The sequence below is a fragment of the Python bivittatus genome, unplaced genomic scaffold (genome assembly GCF_059951505.1).
Source record: "Python bivittatus isolate LINGU-HERP-01145 unplaced genomic scaffold, Pbiv_v1 ctg000700_np1212, whole genome shotgun sequence".
In the NCBI taxonomy this organism is placed as follows: Eukaryota; Metazoa; Chordata; class Lepidosauria; order Squamata; family Pythonidae; genus Python; species Python bivittatus.
In genome coordinates, this window is record NW_028277098.1 from 14,738,347 (window position 1) to 14,763,555 (window position 25,209).

Consider the following 25,209-nt stretch of genomic DNA (forward strand, 5'->3'; position numbering starts at 1 on the left):
GTTTCCAGTTTCCTAGTTCCTCAGCAGTTCTAATCCACTGTTTTTATTCTGAATGATTTTTTTTCCAGCTTTAGCATTGCATTAGTATCAGCCTGATCACTTCTTTTAGTCACAGCTTTCATGCTCATCATCTTCAAATTGTTTTTTTCCAAAATATTTCTCTAGTGTATTAATGACAAACGATTGAAATCCTCCCTTAATTTCCAATTTTTTCTGTGTCCCTGCACAAGACACTTACTTTTCTATTATTCTTTTAAAGATTTCTTTAGCCTTTCTTCTTATCATGTTTTTTAGCTTAATTTATTGTTCCAAAACAGCACAGGGTTTTTTTTTTTTTATGAATTAAATCTTTCTGTTACTCTGTAGAACTTACTGCCCCAGTAAAGTTCCCATGGAATGTATTCCCACCAGTCTTCTTCTAGGTTGAAAGGCAGAACATTTCAGTCACCTCATAATTAAGGTATTTGAACATCACATCCCTTGCATGAAAACTTGACAGAATTCTTTGAAATCCATTTGTTTCCTAATTTGGTACTTCTTTCTTTTATGTTGCTTCCGATACTGTTGCCATAGAGTTAAAGAACATAAAGAGGTTTCAAAGGTCTTCTAGTCAGTTCCCCTACCAGAGTAGGAAATACCCCGCATTAAGTCTGAAAAGTCAGGAACTTCACAATTGAGGGTGCAAAACACTCTGCACAGAGGTGGGGAGCAGGAGGGACATAAAAGACACTGCTGAAACATTGCTTCCATCTATCTTGTTTATCCAGATGAAATGCTATGGTGTTGGTAGTCTGTATCTCTGGAGATAGATGTGCAAGGCAAAGCAAAGCAAAAAGTCTTCTACTAAACAAAAATATTTACTACTACCGTCACTGAGATTGTTAATGAAAGTCTCTGCCTCCACCATTATTACATGGTGGTTATCCCACAACTGTGATTCTTTGTGGTAACTCTCCCCGTTTGGTAGGATCCATAACTTTGTAGCCAACATTTGAAGGTGCCAACATTGACGAGTTTTAGGCACTGGTGAAAGGCTTTCCTGTGTGAGCATTGCAAGTGTTTTAATTAAAATCTATAAAATGGGTGCTTACCCCATCCTTCTTTTTCATATTTTAAGTATCTAATTGCTTCAAAGGTTGCAGTTGGACTGATTTGTAGAAGAAATTCCTTTGAAAATTGCTTAATACGCATGTATTTGTCTAATATTTATTATTTTAAAGAAATGTTATTATATTCTGCCACCACTATTTCATCTCCCAACTGCTGAGCCCTCTTCTGACTACTATTATGACAACTTGAACATTTACACACACCAGTATGAATAAAGAAATATGTATTCTATCTTGGTTTGTTGCTTGCTATATCAGCTCCTGATCATCTATCTGTTTCTCAGAAAACAGGACATATATAAGCTGATTAGAATGCCTGTTACCTTAATTCCTTCTACTCATTAGACAAAATACAGTCAAAAGAAGAAGAAAACAGGAGCATTTGTACTGATCTCTCTTTCAGAAGGAATCAGTGAGATATGCATCCTTTTGGGGTAGAAAAATTAATGAGATGAACAATAGAATGTAATTTGAATATGCCTTTGGAGAGTTCTTTTACCTGGCTTTAATATAAGTTTGCTCAATAGAAATTGAGCTAAGAATGCACCAAGAAAGCAATCAGTACAGCCACGAGATGTCTTCATCAAAAAGCATATTCCTGTCAGGACAAATAAGCCAGATCAGTTACAGAATGATAAATTAGAAGTCCCTCTACATGATCTTCTGTCTACTTCAGGATCGTTTTTTAATAGGTTGCCAGACAGAAGCCTCAGAAGCCTACAGATAGGACATGAGAGTAATGTCCTTGTGGTTCCTCTCCCCCAGTTCCTACACACAAAGATATACTGCCTCTACATGTTGAGGTTCTGCTGAACTGTTAAGGCTCATAAAAGCGAATTTTAACATAATTCATTCCTCTCAGCTTACCTGGAAATCCAGGTATAATCAAAGGCTGCTTTCCTCCCTCAGCTTCAACTTCCCAGCTTGATATAATTTTGCTGGATGAGGAAATGGGTGCTGACAGACTGATCCAGAGCTCCATGGAACATTCCATATGCCTTTAAAACAACAAAAGCAACATTCTTATTAGTTTGCCTTGTTTTGTTCTGATGCTACGTTGAATTCCGCTTGGTCTGCTCCTGTGGTCCATGCCTGTTGTCCTTTGATCCCTTAATGCTGTCTGACTATATTTCTTTCATTCCTGATGCACTGCCTGAGCACAAAACAAGCCCTCATGATAGCACCAGACTTAAAAATAGCCCTTAAAAAGAAGCATTTTAGGGATGCTTGTTGGCTTCCACCAGAACATACAAGGGGAAGAACTCATGACAGATAGAGGATAACCTGTTCTCATTCAATATCCTCATTCCTTCTTTTAATTCCTCACATACACTACGGTGTAGACCTGTGCAAATCCTTCAGGAGGCGCTTCACAATGCATGGGAGCACTTACCAAGCACCTCTTTTTGTATCATTAAAGCAGCTCTCTCTCTTTTCAGGCCTGTGTGCCTTCTTCACAAAAAGGCTTTTCGATGGTATCCCCTACTTTATGGAACTACCTCTCATCAAAAATATGAAAGATCCACTTGATCAGCTCTTTCGGAAAGGCTATACTGATAAAGAGTCTCCATTCTGATTGATTGATTGATAGATAGATAGATAGATAGATAGATAGATAGATAGATAGATAGATAGATAGATAGATAGAGACAGACAGACAGACAGACAGACAGACAGACAGACAGACAGACAGACAGAATTTTTATTAAAGAATGTTTTTACAAAGTTAAAAGATAAACAAAAAAAAATATAGAAGAAAAGTAAGAAAGAAAGATAAAGGAAAGAGTGTTGAAAACAATAGAAAGTGAAGAAAAAAATACTTAAAGAAGCAACTTCCAATCTTCTTTACAGCAGTTATAGACATACTCGATACCATTTCCCCCTTCAAAATTACCTAACATAGTTCCTTTCTCCCATACACATCCCTTTTTAATCAGGAAATCCAGAAATCACCAGTTCATTTTTATCCATTTTCATCAAAAAGTCCACAAAGGCTTTCCATTCTTTAATAAAAGTAGTTGTTCCCACCCTAATCAAACAAGTCAATTTAGCCATTTCTGCAAGTTCTATCATCTTCACAGTCCACTCCTCTGTTGTGCATATTTCTGTATTCTTCTATCTTTCTGCATATAAAAACCGATATATTATTAATATTGGTTTCATACAAGCTGAAACCGGTTTCAAATTCCCAATCAAAGAATAGAAAAAATGTATCAGTAAATAAACAAATGCCATTTAACCATTCCACTTAAGTTCACTTAACTTGAGTTTTGAAGTTATACTCATTATTTTGTACTTCAATCTTTGTTTCCTGGAAAATTTGCTGTGCAGTCAAAGCCATCTGCTTTCCCATTCTGTCAAGGGAACACTTTGATGTAATTTTAAAAGGTCTGTTAATTTTCTTTTGTGTATGTTTTGTATCAGATTAACCAACAGTGATATTTGGTAGGCAACAGTTTGTACCACTGAGCAGTTTCTTTCTGACATGAACAAAGGAGTAGTTTGGATCAAATTGTCTTAACCACCTGCTGATATTTTCATCCAATTTTGCAGCATTTCAATGAATCTGCTAAGCCATTAAATATGAAAGCAAGGGCCTCTATCTGTGGGAGGTCATCACCATGATTGTTAACACCAAGAGCCAATGTGGTAGTGGTCAAAGTGCTGGACTAGGACTTGGACTTGGGGAGTTTAAGTTCAAACCTAGACTCAGCCATGAAAATTTGATAACTTTGAACTAGACATTGTCTCGGCCTAACCTAACTCATGGGGTCTTTTGTGAGATAAAATGAAGTAATAATCATGTAAGAAGAGAGATATCTTGATCTTATTACATCTTGATAGAGAGAACTCCACCTTCTAAATCTAGCAAATAGATATAAAATAAACAGTGTAACCTGATTCTAGAACCAATTATTTTTCTTCCCCCCCACCAGCCCATTCCACTGTTCCCCAAAAGTTATCACATAACCATCCATATTGTGGTTGTTTCTTAAATTGAAAGTACTGATTAACCACCACTTTATTTACTATAAACTTCTTCCATGCCTTTGTTCCTTTTAAATGTCCTGTTCTTAAAGCTCTAGCAAGAAGGATGTCAAGAAGAATTTTTTCTTCTGTACCAATCTACAAATATGTCAAAAGCTGTCATTTGCAAAAGGGGAAAGACCTATTCTCTATTGAGATCAAGGACAGGAGAAGAGCTAATGGGCTGAAATTAAAAAAAAAAAAAAGATTATTCAGTCTAAATATTAGTTGGACTTTTTGGATGGTAAGAACTACTAAACTGTGAATTAGGCTGCACAGAACAGTAGTGGATCCTTCCTTGCTGGATGTCTTCAGATAGAGGCTAGATAAGCACTTGCTGGGAATGAATTTGATGATCATATAAACTTCCTTTGAACTCTTGCATCTATGGCTCCCAAATTATGTCACAGTTACAGATTTGAAATATAAATACTAATAGGCAAGGGAAATAGCATACAAATTCAGCTGATCAAAGAAAAGGGAGAACTTTTAGATTTACCAAAGTACTAAAAAATCCTCAAGTTAAAAAAAGGAGGCTATTATACTAACTATGAATGTCCTTAGAGGATAGATTAGTGGTGGAATGTAAAGTCCATCATCATCAAAGTCATCAGCAAGGCACTGCAGATCATTGGCTTGGCAAGACTTGTGTTGGAAGAAGATCACTACTTTAAAACAGGAACTGCTAAATACAATGTTAAGTTATCCCTGTAGATGGCTGGAGAGGAGTGGAAGGCAACATCAGGAGGAGATAGCCTCTAAATACAGCAAAGCGGTTTTGTACCATAGTCAGAGAGTTTATGAGAATTAGATCAAACCTTACTAGAAAAGAAATAAAGCTTCATTCAGAAACTGAACCTTAAGTATTTTGAGAGCAAACAGACAGAAATCCTCTTTAAACTATGTTGGATGCATCTTATAAAAAATTAAACTATCTACCCCTAAAGGATCTCCTGCATTATCAACGTACACACACATACAAAATGTCCAGCTTTGCATGGCGATCAATCGATAGTGAGGGCCTGGTGTTCTGGCAAAAAAATATGCAGTCTCTCTGGGAACCTGGAGCTCCAACTTGGCTAGTGAAATGGTTTGATTTTATTATTTTTTCCATCTGAGGACTCTCCAGCCCTCACAATTATTTACAAACCACTGACCCAGTTTCTGCATGCTCTGCACCAGCTGTTTTGCATACGCTTGCAGATAGACCATATCAATTTTTGATATGTGCCTTGACAACTTTTACTTTTCTGCTTTCCAGCTCATCTTTGCAATTTTACAGGTGGATCTTATCTATTTTGGTTAGTACTTGGAAGATGCTTGCTGAGATTCTACTTCTGTTTTCTTATTCTGAAGGCTGGATTGAGAATGTTGACTTTTTCTCTGGCATGATCAGCTAACACTTGATTATATCTATGCCTATGATTATTGTCCATCCTTTTGTCCCCCAGACCTGATTATTTCTGCGTTAAGTCTGAGTCTTGCTTCCTTTGGTCACATAATCTCTCTTCAACCCTCAAACGCCAAGCTAAAAACCAAAGATCTATACTCTATGCACTCCTCTCCCAAAAAGAGCTCCCTTATGATTGCAAGAAATGGAAAACTGCACACAAGTATTGTAAGCATATGATTGTATGAACATTTCTTCTGTATCCAAGATTGCATTTTTAGGTGACCCTATAAAGTATGTATAAAGTATGTAGGTGAGTGGGTGTGTGAAACCACCAAATGGGTACCACATGACATAACAAACAGCACTGAACACAGTTCACTAGCAACCATATTCTTCTGATCAACAATTCTTGTGAAAAGTGATTGTTTTCAGAACACCTGAAAATGAGCTATGCTACTGAATTTCTGAATTACAGAAAATACGTACCCTAAAAAGGTAATACAGAAAGATTTAACCTAAAATGCTTGTATTAGAAAAATTTACATTTAAAAAAAATGAGAAATTTCTTCTTATTCTTCTCAACCCAAGGAAATGTTTAGAAAGAAATTATGTAAAGGAAACAGGACTCTGTCTGTCTGTCCATCAGCAAGATAACTCTTTGAAAAACAGAATGGAATGGGACCAAATTTGGTATGGTGGGAGAACTCAACAAAGGATAGATTGAGTTCGAAAACTGGGCCAACTTCAGCTGTGGGCTGCATGGAAAATAAATCCAGAAGAAAACAACAACAACAACCAATAAATCCCTCTGAGATAGGCTGTTGGATTGCCACTCAGAAAGTTGCTGATTGCTCCACTCTAAGCCCCCCTCCTTCTAGTCATGTGATCCAGAGTGCAACCCTCATAGGCAGGCCAGAAGGATACCATGGCCAACAGTATCAAAAATGTATATCAGAAGTTCTAAGAGGACAAGGATAGTCACATCACTTTAATCCATGAAAGAGACCAAGGCAGTTTCCATCCCATGCCCAGGTCTGAACCCACACTGACTGCCAAATAATCCCTGTCCTCCAGAACCCTCTACAACTGCAGCCCGCTCACTTTCTTTTAGAAATAGGATAGTTGTCCAGTTTTGTTGGATCTAGGCCTGGCTTCCTAAGTAATGGGTGAACAGTGTGTCTTCAAGGAGCTCTGGCATTTCCCTTCCCTCAAAGATGCACTGACTTCAGCCTGGATTCAACTGCCAGTTTTCTCCCTGGCTGCATTAATTAGCTAAGTGAGGCAAGGGTCCAAATCACAAGTGGTAGAGCTAAATTCATTGAGGATTCCATTCACTTCCTCAGGTCCCTCAGGTCCAAAGCTTCCCAGATAGTAGATTGTGTCCATCTGGCTTCCAGCTCAGAGCAAATGTGAGTGATTTTATACATGATTTTATACATGAAATTGGCCAAGCAATCACAACTTCACTGACTGGTTCTTTCAGCCCATATTTCCAAAAAGTGTTGAGAACACTTTAAAGGGTGTTCAGTATTCTGGGAATATGATAAGAGTGCAGAAGTAGTCATGCAGTGAGAGTTGCTGCCATGCAGCTTGGCCCAGCATCACAAACAAGGATTCACACCTGGCCATCTGTGGAACAGCTTCTTGCAATAACTAGGATCTTCCAACATACAATTGCAATACCACCTCCCTTGCCCTGGGATAAGGACTAATGCAAAATATTACACACACACACACACACACACACACACACACACCTTCATCTGACATGTTTCAGAAATATAAACCAGGTCTGTCCTCCTATCTAACAATTAACTGTGCATCAAGATGGCTTTATTACAGATGGATTCTGCACAAACAGAAACAGACACACACTCACACAGATGCAACCTGTTACTTTATTACACAGAAGAAAATACAGATGTTTCCTATGGGTACTTCTGATAAATTGGTTTTGAAAAATTCCAGAAGCCATGCTCTGCATGTTTTTCCTAATGTGATCATTGAAGGAGAAGGTCATGTCATGTTAACCTCCTTTGGAATATCCTTTAGTGACTATTTTAGCTTCTATTTTCTTTGTTGAGCCTTTGGAAATGAGGTTACTGTAGCAATATCTGGGAATGTGGAAATCCATGTATGTCTTGATCCTGTCATTCTATCAATTTATCTTGGTCAGGAGACAGGATGTAATTAAATCTATAATTAAATAATAACAAAACTAGCTATGCTAGATTTTTACACAGCCAAAAGATGCCCCAAGTTTATTTCATGTTTTGTCAAAAAGCATGTCTTATTAAATGAATATTATATGTATTACAATGCAAGTATAAAGTTGATATTACCACTGGAGTTTTTAGAAAAGCAATGTCTAGACATTTCTTATTAAACAAATTCAATTTATCACAGTAGGTTTCAGAATCTTGAAGCAAATTATTTCTACAAAAAATAATACTAATCTTAAAATTCTCATTAAGCTCTCATCTGGAAGGAAAACTACTGGCTACAAACTACTATATCAATAGACATGCACATGGCATTTACAATTTCCCATGCACATATCCATTATCATTTTATAAAAGCTTATATCACTTTTCACTTGGTTTCAGATCTGTGAATTCATTCATGGCAGACGTTTCAATCGATTTAGAATACCACATCAGTAGCTATTTTATTAAGGCTTCATTTCTGCTTTTACTTAGAAGTTGGTAAATTGAACAGAATGATAGAATAATTCCAAAATAATATAGATGAGTATTTTAAGAAAATATCTCACATGAGGAAAAATCCAACATTTCACATCCTACTGCCCAATCCAAGCACATGGTAGAAACAAGTATTCCTAAATAGTGGTCCCTTCCCTGATCAATCTGTCAGACCAGTCAATAAGTTCCAACAAAGAATTACATCGATCGCTTAGCATAGTTGAAAGACAGAATAGACGGAAATACAACAGGGGAAAAAAAAAGACATAAGCAATGAGGGATGAGGGAAGAGAGTGTGTGTAATGGGAGTCTTTACAAATTTGATATCATTGATCTTCCTAAGCCACAGTACGTGGCAGCATGTAGCCAGCCATGGTTGTTCCCATAAAAGCTAAACAGGGTAACACCTAGTTAGTACTTAGATAGGAGACCAGTAGGAAATTCTAGGGCAACATATTAGACTGGGAAGTAAAAAAAACCACAAAAGAAAGCAGTAACAAACCATTACTGCTTTGTATTGTCAAAGGCTTTCACAGCCAGAATACGATGGCTGATGTGGGTCTTCCGGGCTGTGTGGCCATGTTCTGGAAGTTTTGGTTCCTAACATTTTGCCAGCATCTGTGACCGGCATCTTCAGAGGACAGGTGCACAGACAGGAGCGGTTCTCTCTGTGCCCAGGATGATGTGACCCTTTTGTGGGTATTTATGGCTGCTTGTTTTGGTGATCAGCATACATGTGTATCTTCCAGGGGATTAGGCAGGTCAACAAAACCTGGCTACCAATCCTGAAAAATACAGCCTGCAAAAGGTCAATGAACTCAGCTCAACCACCAGGACGCATGAATAATTCACACAATGAACATGCTAATCACCCTCAGCAGCCACTCGTTAACCCACGTAACCTCCCCACCTGCAGGCACCCTCACTGCTCCATAAATACCCACAAAAGGGTCACATCATCCTGGGCACAGAGAGAACTGCTCCTGTCCTCTGAAGATGCTGGTCACAGATGCTGGCAAAATGTTAGGAACCAAAACTTCCAGAACATGGCCACACAGTCCGGAAGACCCACATCAGCCATTACTCCTTTCTTTGCCAAGAAAACAATATGGGTGCATTCATGTACTTACCAGGAATTCCGTTTGAGTTGAGGAAGACTATACCTTATTCGTTTGTGGGCAATATAAATGAACCTGCAGACATTGCAGATACTGTAATTTCTAATTCTGATTTTCATTTTTTTTTTTTAGAAACTTGCTGGTTTTGCCAAAAACTTGAGGAGAATTTATGCAAAAGGAATAGGCATTCATAAGGGATTATAACACCTATTTCTGAAGGCAGTGGAGCTGATAGTTGGTGGATAAACTTATTGGCCTTTCCCATAAAATAAATGAACTCGCTGGTCTCCTCAGTTGCTAGCTCAGATTAATTAGTGAATGTGGCTCACAAAACTTTATTACATATCTACCCAGGATATGAGACTGGGCTACAGTGAGATGGAACAAACAGGAAGGCAAAAAGTTCTCTTTTAAGTTCTCAAATTCCCTTCAAGATGCTGACTTTGTAATGACTAAAACTACTTTCCCTGAATATGTAGCAGACCTGCTGATCTCTGAATCCATTGCTTTTCCCATCTCCTGGCCCAACCATAATGTTTTATATAAATTTCAAATATGATTTGTTTTGTTTCTGGCATAACTTTCAAGGCACCACCACTTGAAATGGGGCAGCCCTTCCCAGAAACACTTCTGAGCACCTGTGGAAAGACCCATATCAGAGCTTTATGGAAGCCAGATGCAAAATTGAATTCATCTGTTTCATTTCCCCCAGGTAATTGTGAATTACCCTACTATACCTTAGAATGTAAGCTTTGACCAGATCAGATGATCCACTCAAATATAAAGAAAGAACAAAGATAAACTCTATTTGAAAGCCAGTTTGGTGTAATGGTTAAGGTACCAGCCTAGAAACTGGGAGATCATGAGTTCTAGTCCCACCTTAGGTAGAAAGCCAGCTAGGTGCCCTTGAGCCAGTCACTCTCTCTCAGCCCTAGGAAGCAGGTAATGGAAAACCACTTCCGAAGTCTTGCCAAGAAAACTGCAGGAATTTGAACAGGTAGTCACCAGGAGTCAAGACTGATTCAAAGGCGCGCGTGCGCGCACACACACATACACACACACAAATCCCACCTCTATTTACTCACAAAGAAAATGACTGCAGAGTCCTAGCATGTTCAAACTGAACACACAAAATTCTGAATGAATTCCTGCACTCAACCTTTCAATTTCTCCCTGCTTCTTCAATTTTCTTGCCCCATCCTTCCCCCAAGGGGAAAAAAAAATGTTCTCTCCAGACAGTGATAGTGGGTGGTGTACTGAAACTGGAACAGGCACCAGAAGGCAGACTTATCCACAGCAGCTGGAGATCACAGACTGCAAATCCCACAAACTCAGCCACAAGGAAAATGATTGTCTCCTCCCACGGTAGCAAAGGATGGCCTGCAGCTTCTCCCTTGCTTGATGGTGCCGCTAATAGTGAAGGTGGCTCTGAAACCAGCTTTGAATTTTGGGCATCAAGTTTGATTTTGAAATGCTTCAGATGTTTTTCAGTAGCTCCCACTTGGTTAATTGCTTAGGGCCTTGGGATCTTAGACTCCATCCATCCTAAGTCTGTTCTGCTAACCAAGTGAGTGAACAGGGAGTTTCTGCTGCAGGTTCCCTCCTATCAGGAGGTACAGTAGCAGGAGGGGCAGAAGCAGCCTGTCCCTTGAGTCAGGAATGGCTTCCATGTTTATGGCCTTCCGGAGAATAGTTAAAACCTGGCTTTTCTGGAAACTCTTTGGTGATTAAGCAGCTAGAGGATGGTCTGCGCCATTATTGTATATAATTGCTTACAGTTTTATTGTTTTTGTTAGGCTTTATACTGGGTTTGATTTTGTGTACTGCCTAAGGTGTCTGGAATGGGGAGGTGTATCAAATAAATAAATGGCCCTACCTCTGTCAATGGAATTTTGTACACCAATCCGACATTTTATTTTTTCTGATTTCCATGCAAGTCCCTAAGTACTGTTCTTCTTTCCAGAAAGAACAATGAGTAATTCCATCATGTGAAGTGTATGGGCATATAATTTCTACCAAGTGCTTTGTTCACATGCTATGGAACTTCATATTTAATAGGCCCTAACATGGAATCCCTTCTCCCTTGTTCTGGAAAGGGAATTAAAACCTTCATTTTTTTTCCTGTTCATATACAGTTGTGCTCAGAATGATGTATATTTAGCCTCCCTAGGTAAGACTAAAAAAAAAAAAAGTAGACTTCTTTGGGAAATTTTTTAAAAAAGGAATAAGGAAAAAAATCCAAGAAATAATTAGATCAGCAGGACTGTTTTCCTATCATTGCATTTTTCTGCATCATACAGCCAAAAGGAAATTTAAACGCTGATGAGAAAAAAACATGCCTGGAGCTCTCCAGTTGAGCTCCACAGGACTGAAACTGATTATTATTTATGTGAGAGAGCAAGGGGAGGGTGGGGACCCAAAACACCAAAAATGCCTATGTTAAAATACTGTTAAGGCCCCATGGCTTACTGTTCCTTTAGTATAATAATAGCAGTAGATATAACAAAAATCAGTGGTTAGATTTTGCAAGTGTGGACTGAACTCTGTTAAATGTTTCCAAAATAAAAGGTACCTTTCATGAACAGAAAGTAAAGCAGTGCTCATCTTCAATCTTACTTGCTTGTCCTTTCCCTTTGTACTCTCCTTTTCCTGTTTCAAAGTGGGTCAGGACCTTCTTCAATGGTTCTCATCCTTCTTGAGTGGCTGGTTCTTCAGGAAGGCATTTGGGGATGAATGAAAATGCTATTAACCACAAGTGGTGCTGCATTGGGTTGGTTGTAATCAGCTGTTATTTAATGGACGACACTATATATTGCTAATTCTTAACATCTTATTTTATGTTAGCCTGTCCTAAGCCATACTGACTTTACAGAAATGCAGCAGCATATAAACTGACTGAATAAATGAATATTTAAATAAATCAGGTAAGCATCTGTCTCTGAATCCAACTCAGGATCTTAGAAATATTTGAGGATGCTGTTATGATCTATACCTTGAATCTTTTCATGATTCATAGTGATTTCTCATTATCTAGGAAATCTTAGATTGGTTTTTGACATATGATTTTCACATTTGGCATCTATCTACCTACCTACCTACCTACCTACCTACCTACCTACCTACCTACCTATCTATCTATCTATCTATCTATCTATCTATCTATCTATCTATCTATCTATCTATCATCCTTACCAGAGATGAAATTCATAAACTGGCTTCCTTTTCCCTTAGATGTCTATTCCATATCTTTGCCAAAGCAGACCTTTAGTTTGATCCACCGTGGCCTTTCTCATGTTCTCACTGTGTTTATATAACATGGTGATAACACAGAACAAGGAATGAGTTGTCTGAAAGAGAAGGAAAACTGGGTCACACATTTCATTATACAAGCCAACAAACAAGATAGACACTGCCTAGGAATCTGATCACAACCACATACTGTGAACAAAGAGCACAAACACAACACTGAACAGGACAAATATAAGTGGAGTGTTATGATCCTCATTTATTGTAACATGCAAAAAAATTCCAAGGACAGTCCCTTACTTCTCCAATAGGCGTCAGAACATTTTTGCCTAAAGTCCTGAAGAGCGAATCCTAGCAGCTTCTACTAGGTTATATTAAAAAGAGTGATCAGGACTGGCAAGTGACAGGAAGTTTTGTTAGTGAAAACTTACCACTAAACGTGCACATTTCAAAGTTGTAATCTAAAGTTAGACAGTCCCACTGCATTCAATTACCTTATCTGAATTTTCACGGTGTTAATCGGCAGAATTCATCAGTGTTTACCACATCAACCTTAAAACCTATTGCATTTTCAGACAGATCCAAGTTTACATTAAAGCTCAGCACAATTGCATTATATTATATCACCTATGCATAGCCATTCAGAGAATTAATGGATAGCCTGAAGCAATTCATTATCTCTAAACACTAGCAACCTCCATCATAAGGGTAACAGGGAAAGTATAAGATAAGACTGTCTACTACTCTACCTGCCAACTTGCTGGATAATTTTTTAATAATGAGTTCTGTTTATTTCACAAATAAGACTATTTTGATAATCTTGCATTCCTATGTAAATATAAAATACTGCTAGAGGTGTTTTAGGAACTTTAATCTCCATATGAATCTGGACAACTTTTTGATTGCTTATGCCCACTGGACAACAATATCCCTGATTCAAAATGGATTCCTTCAGAAGCTCATTTTTGCCTGCATTTGAAAAGAAATGTAGCCAAAGGTTTCTCAGTTAAGACTGTGCCTTCTAAATGGTTCCAGTTCAACTTCAGATTGTCCCTTCTTTAAATGAGTAATTCAATCATTCTGTGATAAGGATGATGAGGAGAAGGATGAAGACATTATGGTACCACATATTAGACAGTGATTCTAGGCAGACTCATTATTTATTTCAGTATTTACAATGGAAAAAACATGGCTTTATTAGATGTCTATTACATCATCATCAATGAAATTCTAGTTGATTTATTATGTGCCAACAAGTCATTGTCCTTAGCAACCACATAGATAGATTTCCTTCATGATGATCTGTCCCTCACCTGGTCTTTAAGATCTTCCTTGCTGCTGGTCATCCTCTTCTTCTCTTTCCTTCCACCTTTTCCACCATAAGAATCTTTTCTAGAGGGCTGTGTCTTTGCATAATGTGTCCAAAGTAGGATAATTTGTGCCTGGTCATTTGTGCCTCTAGTGAAAACTCTGAGTTCATTTGTTTGATGATCCATTTGTTTTCTTGACTGTCCATAGTATTTTCAGGACCCTTCTCCAAAAGCAAAGTTCAAAAGCGGCAATACACTTCCTATCCTACTTCAAATTGCAAGAATTTGCTTCTATAAAGTGCAACAGGGAATACCATCATTTGCATATTTCTGATCTTTGTAGGTATAGACACATCAAGGCATCTGAATATTTTTTCCAAGGTTTTCATGGTTGCTCTACCAAGTGCTAGTTTGCAGCTTATTCCTTTGCTGTTGATGGTTGATCCTAAAAGGCAGAAGCTTACTACCACTTTGATATCATTATTAATTTTATGGCTGTTGTTGATACCCAATCCAAATAGCTGTTTTACAGCTAGAACCTCTAGAATTCATAGTCAGTATAGCAAAACCAGAGTTGATGTACCAACACATCTGGATGGGCACCAGGTTGAGGAAGGCGGATGTATAATTGTTTTATATTTGCTTCAGAGCCATAGGACTTGAATTACTATGAATTCCTAAAATTCAGTCCAATATATGCTAATGTAAGTAACCTTTTGGAATGTCCTGGCTTCATGCAAGAATCAAAAGTAAAGTAAAGCATTGATAGCAGATGGCTGTCAACCTCTCTTTGAACACATCCACTGAAGAAAAGCCTCCCTACCTTACTGGGTAACTGGTTTCATTATCAAATTGCTGTTATTGTTAGGATTGTTTTCCTATGCTCAACCAGATACTGTATTAATATTATGGTTGGTTGCACAGTCAGGCAGTTTAGACTGGATTTGGCATTTTTATCCACCTATTGAGTCCTTTCCAAGGACCTGGGATAGACAGATGTTGTTGTTTGATGGTCTTAATGGTATTGTCACAGGATGTAAGCTGTTCCAAGTAAAGCTGTCTTTTGCAATTGACTGATGGTGATTTTGTCAGTGCCAATGGTCTTCGAGTGGTGCTCCAGATGTTTAGGGATTACACTCAAGGTGCCTATTACTATTGATACTATCTTCGCTTTCTTTTGCCACAGTCATTCTATTTCTATTTGCAGGTCTTTGTATTTTGTGATTTTCTCCAGTTCTTTCTGTTCTATTCTGCTGTCTCCAGGTATTGCAATGTCTACTATCCAGACTTTTTTGCCTTTCTTATCAACAGTTGTTAAGTCTGGGGTGTTTTGTGGCAGGTGCTTGTCTGTTTGAATTCTAAAGTCCCAGAGCACTTTAGCTTCTTCGTTTTCTATTACTTTGTCTGTTTTGTGGTCCCACCAGTTCTTGCTTGCAGGCAAATTGTATTTCTTGCAGATATTCTAGTGCACCATTGTTGCTACTTTGTCATGCTGTTGTTTGTAGTCAGTCTGTGCGAGCTTCTTGAAGCAGCTAACTAGGTGCTCCATTGTTTCTTCAGATGATGATGGTGGTGGTGGTGGTTTTATCCTGCCTTTTCATATATAACTCAAGGCAGTGAACATAGCTAATACTCCTGTTTCCTATTTTCCCCACAACAACAACAAACCTGTTAGGTGGGTTGGGCTGAGAGAGAGTGACTGGCCCATAGTCACCCAGCCAGCTTTCATGCCTAAGGGCTCACTGTCTCCTGGTTTCTAGGCCAGCACCTTCACCACTACCCCAAACTGAGTCTCAGAATCTACCTTCCTATAACTCAAATCTGTTATTGCATGTACGCTCAGTGGTGATAAGAAACAGATTTTGGCCCTCTGTGTGTTAACTAATCAAGTACTTGAAGAGTGCTATCATATCCCCACTCAGGCTCTCTTCTTAAAGGTTGAACATTTCCAGTTCCTGCAATCTTGTTTTTATAGAATCTAATATTCTGATCATCCTTACAGCCTTTCCCTGCACCTGTTCAAATTTGTCTAAATCCTTCATAAAGTGTGAGTCCCAGAATGAGGAATAACAAACACAGAATAAAATGCAGTAATTACTTGAAGTAATATTTGAAATATGGACATTTGCTCTGCTTCAGTCATCTGGCACTTCACCTTGTTTGGCAGGATTCCTCAATCATAATACTTAAAGGTTTGGCCAGTTCCCTCAACAAGTCCATTCCATAGCTTAGGATGCAATTCATCTATTTTTGGAGATGTAAACTCTTGAACCTATTCAGAGAAATAGGCATTCCCTGACCATATTTATATCAGTCTCATGTTATAGTCCCGCCTATTTTTCCAGCTCTTCATGATTACCTAGTGGAACCCACACCCACTTATTAGAGATATCCAGGCCATATAAAGAAAACATGTTTCTATTCATTTGAATAATTTATTTCACAATTCAATTCATTTTTTTCAACTTTTTTCAGAGATTAAAAATATTACTCTGAAAGCACAGTTTATACACCAGTCCATTTTCATATTTTGCATATAAGAACATAATTTACTATATATTATACAAACAAAAATATAGTAGTACAACCCTAATCTCTGTGCTGATACCTAGTGATGATCATCACATACAATTCCTGATTCTTAAAGTCTACTTTGTTAATTCTCATGCCTTTGTATTCTTCAGTAGGCCTCTTCTGATATTTAGTTATCAGAACTACAAATAATTATTTTATTTGTCATTTTAACTCTTTTGTCAGATAGGAAAATGACGCTGTTGTTTTTAACAGGGTGAGATTTCACAACTCCATCATTACTTGAAAGCCCATATTGATTTTAGGCATGGAATACTTAACTGACTGAAAAGACTTGGTGTTCTTCACTATTTCACAGGGACAGTTTATATTTTGGCTTCTTATAAGAAAAGTCAAAGCCTTGTTGGAAGTTTATGAATGATCTAATCTTTTCAAAATTATAACAGCTGTTGGCTGCTAGAGGAAGGAAGGAAGGAAGGAAGGAAGGAAGGAAGGAAGGAAGGAAGGAAGGAAGGAAGGAAGGAAGGAAGGAAGGAAGGAAGGAAGGGATTCCTAGTACAATACTGTTAGTATATGAAGGCAAGTTTTAAAATGGTCTGCTTACCTCGGCTAAGCAGAGATGGTAGCAAGGGCCAATAAGATCTTTTGGATTCACTCCTTGGAGCACAAAAATCTACACAATCTATACTTCCTTTTGGGAGACGCTGAGGTTGAGAATTCTTTGGTTTATGAAAAGCTAGTTGTGAAGACTAGAAGTTGGGGACAGAGAAAGGAGGTTCCAATGTGGGAACTCAACCCTTGTGGCTGGAGTTTTTCTCATCTCTGAAGGGCAATGTGAACAATTTTATGGTCTTTGGAATGTGTTATCTGCCAGAATTGTACAAATCTTTGAAGGAATACTTTGTTTCAATAAAGTTCCAAGTAAATTGAAGCTGTCTCTTTCATTATTAAGAGCAAAAGGAAGTTACTATCTTGCTTCACTTTCTTCCATTTTCCAGGTTCTCTTTAGTCTCTTTGGCACTTGCAGAAGCTGGGAAATGTGCTGCCCATAGAAGTATCTTCTAGATCTTATGAGTTTTGTTGAAGAATGCTCAGAAGAGATGCAAGTCAAGACTCTCCTTTCAAATTTTACCAGCAGCAGACTCTGAGTTCAGCTGACTGCTCCTGAAGAATTTTTTTTCCAGCCTTCTCAAACACACACCAAAGCTAGAAGAGGCTTTTACAAGTGACAAGGTAATTGACATGGGACTGAGGAAGCTCTGAAGCAACAATCAGTGCTTCATCAAGGCAAATTGCCTTGCCTCTTTGCTGCAGTGAAAAGAATCTTGGCACTTTCATAGCACAAGTCTCCCATCAAGGAGTATCTAAGTCACTTCACACAAACTTACCTACCCCAAAAAAAAGCCTTGAAGGGAAATCTATGGCCCTCTAGCTTATTATGGGGCTATAGATCACATCATCTCTGACCATTAGCCATGAGAGCTGAGGCCAATGGCATTTGGACTTCTGATATGATAGACATCCATTCTGAACCTTGATGTTGCCAAAATGATGAAATATGTTTTGTGACATCAGAGCACAAGTTCTCCCTTTTGTGCTTGTATCAAGACATCAAGACTCAAGTACATAAGGAGCAGAGTTTGCATTACAGTGTTACAAAACATAATTCTCTCTTGCCCTCTATGCATGCCTATATCTGGAAGGACTAAGGGGAAAAACAGATCTGCTACAATATGAGATAGGTTTAAAGAAACACTTAGAAACATATCATAAAAGTTGAGAAAAGCTGAAACCATGGGAAAATTACTAAACATCCACAAGACGAGGGGATGGGTATTGATGTAGGGATGAACAGATCTGTCCATTTCAGTTTTGTTCAGTTTCTTGTTGTTGCTTTCATCCTGTACTCACATGACAAAAATAATAGCAATCTTTGATGATGTTTGTACTCTATCCTGATCTATATTGCTGCAAAATAATACAAAATATATCCTTGTATGATAAACAAGACTAAGGAAGTTCTAAGGGTATTATCACTTACAAAAATGTAAATATTTTACCAAACCGGTAAAGGAACGTTCATAGATTCCTGCCCCTTTCCCCTAGTTTTGCTGCTGCCTTTTCCTTTCACCATCCATTAAGGAAAGAAAATAACAATTTAGGCTGGATTGACCTCAAAAATTGTTTCAAGGGAAACAGAGATCCCTTTTCCTTCCCTTCTTAGATATCAAGCACTTATTTACAAAATCTTTAAACAGGCAGAGATTTATACAGGCATGCACGCTGTCATAACTATGTCATTCCTTATACTTGTTATTTTCAATGGGAAAACAAGCTGAAGACTTTTTTTGACACATGAATCTTTTATCAATCAGATGTATAACTGATATCACAGTTGTACACAATAGCTACAGTATGTACATAGATATTCACAAACAACTATCTTGTTTCCTGTAAACCAGGCTTCAACACTAAAAAGACAAACATTTTATTTTCAGTTTTATTCCAACATAGTTCAAACTACCAATAGAAGAGAATATATGTAGCTTAGGGTTGAACTGAGGAGTGCTTGGTGCTCTCTGAGCTTGGTTGTTTGATTGCAGGCATTTCATTGCCTGACTAGGTAACATCATCAGTGCTTGTGAATGTGGGGTTTGCTCCCTGTCTATGTACAATAGCTTGTCCTGCTAGTGTTGGTGGCGGTGTGGTTTTCTTCTTGGTAGTTCCTTGATTAGAGTATTGTTTTCTGCTTGATTGTTTGTTAATGCAGTCAGAAGACACAATGAAAACTCCTTAATCTTACAACTCATGGACAGACTCAACCATAGTTTCGACTGAGAAACCGTCAGCATCTTAGACCCAGCTAAATCCAAAAATGCTAGGAAATTCCTGGAAGCTTGGCACTCAGACACATCAGCCATCAATAGACACAGAGATAAAATACATTTACATATCTTTCAAAAGAGACAGTAAGAAAGCTAAGAAGGAAACAAAAAGACCAGAACACATCCTCTCCATCAGCTTACACCCAGATAAGCAGGGATTAACATCAGACAAACAATCAAGCAGAAAACAATACCCTAATCAACAAACCACCAAGGAGACAAACAATCAAGCAGAAAACAATACCCTAATCAACAAACCACCAAGGAGACAAACAATCAAGCAGAAAACAATACCCTAATCAACAAACCACCAAGGAGACAAACAATCAAGCAGAAAATAATACCTTAATTAAGGAAATATTAAGGAGAAAACCACATCCCCACCAACACTGGCAGGGCAAACTACTGTATATAGACAGGGAGAAAACCACACACTCACAAGCGCTGATGATGTTACCTAGCTGGGTAATGAAACATCTGCAATCAAACAATCAAGTTCAGAGAGCATCAAGGACTCCATAGTTAAAACTTGTGTTGACAAGAAGGGACAAGTAGAGTTACTGCAATGAAATAATTTACTTCCCACTACAATGAGTGTGACAAAACATTTTGAAGTCAGATGCTGCTCCTCTTTCACAATTTGATATTAACAATTAATAAAACTGCAATACTCGGCTTATCATAGTTTATGGGGCTCTACTTGTCATTTTGGTGCCTTCAAGTCAGTGTTGACTCCTGGCAAATGCGTAGACTACTCCCTGCAGTTTTATTAGCAAGATTTCAGAAGTGGTTTGCCATTGCCTCCTTCCTAGAGCTGAGAAAGAGTGACTGGCCCAAGGTCACCCAGGTGGCTTTATGCCTAAGGCAGGACTGGAACTTACAGTTTCCTGTTTCTAGCCTGGTGCCTTAACCACTATACAAACTGGCTCTCTTTATGGGGCTCTTAAGGATTTCATAATCGCAGCCACGCTGTAATATATTTTCCTTTCTTATTTTGTGTTGTGTGGTGATGCAACTGCTCCCAAGTCTTTATAATGACTGCCTGTTTTCTCTTTGAAAGATTGTTGTTTTCAAAACACAGATGTGTAGCTTTTAAGAGCTCTATTGTCAGGTAGACAAGTGTTCAATATTTGTATAGTCACTTCAGTCTTCTTTCCACAAGAACAATATAATATTAATAACAATGTTAATAATAGGCTCCCATCTACTCCATTTCAAATATAATTGAAGGTATTTGCAATAGAAGAAATCTAAACAGACAGAAATTATATGTTAAGCATTTTTCTATTTATCTGCACTTAATTTTAATTACCACAATAAATAAATGAACATACAAATTTTTTAAATAATTCAAGGCAAGTTTCTAGCAGAAAACTACACATTGTGTAATTGCATATACTTAGACTGCACCTGAATGGTTAAGTACTATTTTACTTTAAGTGCCAGGTATTGAGGAATATAAAATTCTTGGGGCTTTTCAGTTTGAACACTCACATAATATAAGTACTGTTAATCACAAAGTCAGAACTCCAATTCTATAGAGCTTCTTTAAGTTATTTTTGTTCCTGTTTTCTTCAGTTTCTTCAGGAAACTTCCAAAGCAGTTTACAGTAAAAAAAACAATACAAAAAAGATTAAAACCATCCCAAAATATTACAAAATCCCAAGCAATCCAATACAAAGAAATAATAAGGGCAACTATGATGTGAATTATTATTTATTAATCATAATACTTTGTCAATCCATGTTGGGGTCGTTATAAAACTCATTAACACTCTACTTCCTAATCCATTCCATATTCTAAGAAGAAAAAAACCTCAAAACACAATAAATCCCACCAAGAATACATTCATCATTATTTCAAATTGAACAAACGATAGATAAAATTAAAATAGTGAAAACATCAATTCTGGAGAGAAAAAGAAAAAAGAAAACCTGATATATGGCATTGAATTCACATATTGAAACCGATTCAGTGACATAAGATTAGGCAACCTTCACCAGGAAGGCTGGATCATGATTTTCAGAATTCCTCTGTTCAAATTTCAGCCTTCAGATACATACAAATTCATCTATAGTGCTAGATTTCCATTTGGTACATGTTTGTCTTTTTCTACATTTCTGCTTCTACCAGTAGCTGGAACTGAATTTAGTGGCTACAACTCCCAACTTACAAATGTTGTATTATGCATTATTTTAGAATTGTAATTATGACTAAAATTGTGTACTTCACCCATGATCGCCATTTTAAAGAAATGTCTGCTTTGCCAAAAACAGAAGAATGAAGCTATGTCCCATAAGTTGACATAGGCTCCATTGGAATGCATTTGAGTCTACTTGTTTAAATAAATAACCATCAATCCAACCAGTCTGATTTGAACCAATTTAGACTAAAAATTCTGCACATACAGTTTTTGTCTAGAGAGACAGTTTGGTGTAGTGGTTAAAGCATCAGGTTAGAAACCAGGAGACTGTGAGTTCTAATCCTACCTTAGGCATAAAGCCAGTGGGTGACCTTGGGCCAGTCACTCTCCCTCAGCCCTAGGAAGAAGGCAATGGCAAACCACTTCTGAAAATCTAGTCAAGAAAACTGTAGGAACTTGCCCAGGCAGTTGCCAAGAGTCAATGTTGACTCGAAGGCACCTCCCCCCCCAAAAAAGTAAAATAAAATTGTCTAAATCAGTCCAAATCATATTGTCTGTGATATATCTAATATGATTAAACTCTTTGAATCAAATTGGTGATTGAATTGGGAGATTCAGTTGAATTGCCTTTGAATCAAATCTCCAAATTAAATTTTAAAATCAATATGTAATGGCAACAGAGTGTGCTTAGCTTTGAGATGGATTATACACAGGAATAGCTTCAGGATAATGATCAATATAATTTTGATTATCAGTTTATTTATCAACCAGTATTAAATACAATTAAGTATACTGCTGGAGTTTTCATACAGCTGCGTCCTTTTTCATTGTTTTAGTTGGCCCTGATAGGGATATTACTCAAGGTTTTGGATTCTTTAAAAAAGCTAATATGGTTGTTTTCGTTAAGACATTTTTTCCCCCATTTGTTTATTTAAAAATGTTGTTTTTTGCACTTTGGAACAGAAGTTTAAATTAAGTTCATGGTCACCATGACATACATGGGTCTGTCCCAAGTCATCCAGGGCCTGACGCATAATAGTGGTCATATGTCTGACCTGGTTTTTCTGTCGGAGCAACAGCAAGGTGTTCTGGATTTGGGGGAGATATTGGTTTCTCCCCTGTCACAGTCAGATCACTTTCTGCTGAGCCTCTGCTTCTCTGGCACCACCCCCATCCACAGGGAGGCTGGGTCTTTTAGATTGGCCTGCCCCAGATGACTGATGGACCTAACTGGGTTCCAGAGGGAGCTTGAGGTTGTTTCAGAAGGTGTGTTACATGGTTTGGCTGAAGCCTTGGTGGCCACTTGGAATGGGAGCGTGGCTGCAGTTTTGGACCAGATCATACGTGAGCAGCCTGTTCATATCCATGAATTCCAGAGCTCTCTGTGGTTTATGGATGAGCTAAAGGAGATAAAGAGGGTGAAGAGATAACTAGAGCGCCACTGGCGAACAAGAATGAAAATGATCAAACATCAGCTAGAGCTGCTATTAGAGCCTTCCTCATGGTGGTAAGGGTGGCAGAATGTAATTATTTCCCTGCCCTTATTGCGTCCACAGAGAGTCACCCAGTGGCCCTGTTTCAGGTGACCCGGTCCCTCCTTGGAGGGAGTAGTTTTGGGATTCACCTACAGGATCACTGTGAAGAATATGCTGTGCAGATAAAGTCACTCAGATTTGCTCCGCATTGGACTCCAGGCTTGTGGCAGGGCCAGTGGAGGTTATGGGGGCTTGCATGGTTATCTGGGAGGAGTTCAATCCTGTTGAACCTGAGAGTTCTTGTAGCTGTTAGTTTGGCCACTGTATTAGATCCATGTATTAGATCCATGCCCCTCCTGACTGGTCAAGGCTGCCTGGGAGAGGACATGTGATTGCGTCTGGGCGGTGGTTAATTCTTCCTTGAGGGAGGGGGTGGTCCTACCAGCTCTTAAGGAGGTGGTGGTGGTTCTCAAGGGACCATTGCTCATCCCAACGAATCTGGACAGTTTTCATCCAGTCTCCAACCTCCCCTTTTTAGGGAAGGTTGTGGAGAAAGTGGTTGCATAGTAGCTTCAAAGGGCCCTGGATGAAGCAGATTATCTGGACCCCTTTCAGTCAGGATTCAGGCCAGGATATGGGACTGAGACAGCATTGATTGCACTCTTGGATGACCTCTGGGGGAGCAGGATGGGGGTAGTGCATACATCCTTGCTTTTCTTGACCTCTCAGTGCCCATTGATAACTTCGATCATAGTATCCTTCTGGATCAGCTTCGGGAGTTTGGGGTGGGTTGCACTGTGCTGTGCTGGTTCTCCTCCTTCCTCCAGGGTTGGTTCCACTTGGTATTGATAGGGGGGAAAGGTACACCCTGGGCTTCCTACTCTGTGGGGTGCCACAGGGCTCAATCCTCTCTCCCCTCTTATTTAACATCTACAAGAGGCTGCTGGGTGAGGTGATCTGACAATTCAGGGTGCGGTATCATCAATATGCTGATGATACACAGCTTTATATCTCCACCCTGGGCTGCCTGAGCAATGCCGTGGATATCCTGTCCCTGTGCCTGGAGGCTATAGGAGCCTGGATGGGACTCAATGGGCTTCAGATCAACCCATGCAAGACTTAGTGGCTTTGGGTACTTGGGTCTTCCAGTGTCAAGGTTTTTATATCTTTGGTCCTGTATGGGGTGGCACTGCCCCAGATAGGTGTGCACTCTGGGGATTCTCTTGGACTCATGGCTCCTGCTTTTGGTTGTGTGCCAGTTGTGCCATTCCTGGACTGGAAGTTTCTGCTCAGTCACTCATGCCCTCGTGATCTCCCATCTGGATTACTGCAAACTTGTCAGGCCCCCTCCTGGAATGCACCCACTCCTTCTTGATAGCCTTGATCTCCCACATCACTTTCCTCCTCGTAGATATATTCCATCACAAATGTGCTCTACATGGAGCCTTCATTGAAGAGCATTCGGAAGCTTCAACTGGTGCAGAATGCTGCTGCATGGGTAGTAATTTGTGTGAGATACTCAACACATGTAACACCACTGCTTCGTGAGCTGCATTGGTTGCCAGTGTGTTTCCAGGTGCAATTCAAGGTGCTGGTTGTCATCTTTAAAGCCATTCATGGCTTGGGACTGTGTTACCTGAGGGACCATCTTCTCCCAGTTGTTTCTACCCATCCAATCTAGTCTGACAGGATGGGCATGCATTGCGTCCCATCAGCCAAAGAATGCCAGCTGGTGGGGACTAGATGTGCCTTTTCTGCCATAGCCCCTGCCCTCTAGAACATTCTCCCTCCAGATATTCAGATGGTCCCAGCTCTGTTGACCTTTCGTAAGGCCTTGAAGACCTGGTTATATACCCATGCGTGGGTTCCCAAATGTGTAAAAGGCCCCATTTCCTGGTTATATTAACATGTATGGTTTATAGTTTTTCTTGGTTGCTGTATATATTTATTTTTGTATTGTGTTTGCAATTGGTTTTAATTGATGTTATGATTGTTTGCTGCCCAGAGTCACTTGTTTAAGATGGACGGCCATAGAAATTGAATAAAATCAAATATATATATATATATATATATATATATATATATATATATATGCCATTTCATTGAAGCACACTAGCTAATGCTGATTCCCTTTTTATCAAAGTATTTAGGAGAATAAAAATTATTTTACCTGATGCCAAAAGATGCCATGTGGGCCTCACCAAGGAAGGGGTATCGCTACTGAGAAGCCTCTTTCTGAACCACCACATCTCAGCATGAGAAAACAACT

General features: G+C 38.8%; 1 pseudogene; it reads right to left on the minus strand.

Moving 5' to 3' along the window:
• Nucleotides 1-14,932: 14,932 nt before the first annotated feature.
• Nucleotides 14,933-25,209, minus strand: part of LOC148214134 (uncharacterized) — a 105,871-nt pseudogene continuing 95,594 nt past the window's right edge.